The sequence below is a fragment of the Lucilia cuprina genome, chromosome 4, assembly GCF_022045245.1.
Source record: "Lucilia cuprina isolate Lc7/37 chromosome 4, ASM2204524v1, whole genome shotgun sequence".
NCBI lineage: Eukaryota > Metazoa > Arthropoda > Insecta > Diptera > Calliphoridae > Lucilia > Lucilia cuprina.
The window spans coordinates 58,809,832-58,810,732 of NC_060952.1; positions in this window are offsets into that span (position 1 = coordinate 58,809,832).

Here is a 901-nt window from a genome sequence, read left to right on the forward strand (position 1 = left end):
ATTAAGTCTATGATCTAGTAATATTCCAAGATCGTTAATATTGTGGACTTTTTCCAACGGCAATTCATCTATAAAATAGTTGGTGTCGTAATTTCTTACTCTAAAAAAATGACATGTGTTTACATTTTTTTATATTTAAATCCATAAGGTTTATTTTACACCATTGAGAAAGTTTATCGATGTCGGATTGAAGTAAGTGTTGACTGCTAGAGTTTCGAATGGTTTTTAGGATTTTGACATCGTCAGCGTACATTAATACTTTGGAATGTGAAATAACATTAGGGAGATCATTTATAAATAAAGTAAATAGTATTGGACCTAAATGACTTCCCTGGGGAACACCAGATGGGACCTCAATAACTTTGGGGGTGGCATCTCAAAATTTAACTTGTTTTATCATTTATTAAGGTTGTGAGCTCGAGGATGTTCGTGTTTGTGGAACGATGTTTACAGAAGCCATGCTGACATGTAGATAGTAATGAAGAAACTTGATGTGATAGATTGTCTGATAAAATTTTTTCAAGAAGTTTAGGAATAGCATTCAGCTTAGCAATGCCACGATAATTCGATACTTCAAGTTTGCTTCCACTTTTAAATAAAGGAATTATAAATGATTTTTTCCATATGCTTGGTAAATAACTTAATTCAATAGATTTATTGAAAATATCCGTAAGAGGTACATACAACGTTTCAGCATAATGTTTCAGGATGCAGCTAGGTATACCATCAGGGCCAGGGCAAGGCGAAGAATTTAATGATCTCAGGTTTGAAAAAAACGATATTACTATGGATGAATGTGAAATGTATATTCGATGAATGCATTAAATTAGAGGAGTAAGGAGTAATGTTATCAAATGTCGATTTAGAGTATGTTGTAGCAAAGAAGTCTGCGAACATGTTA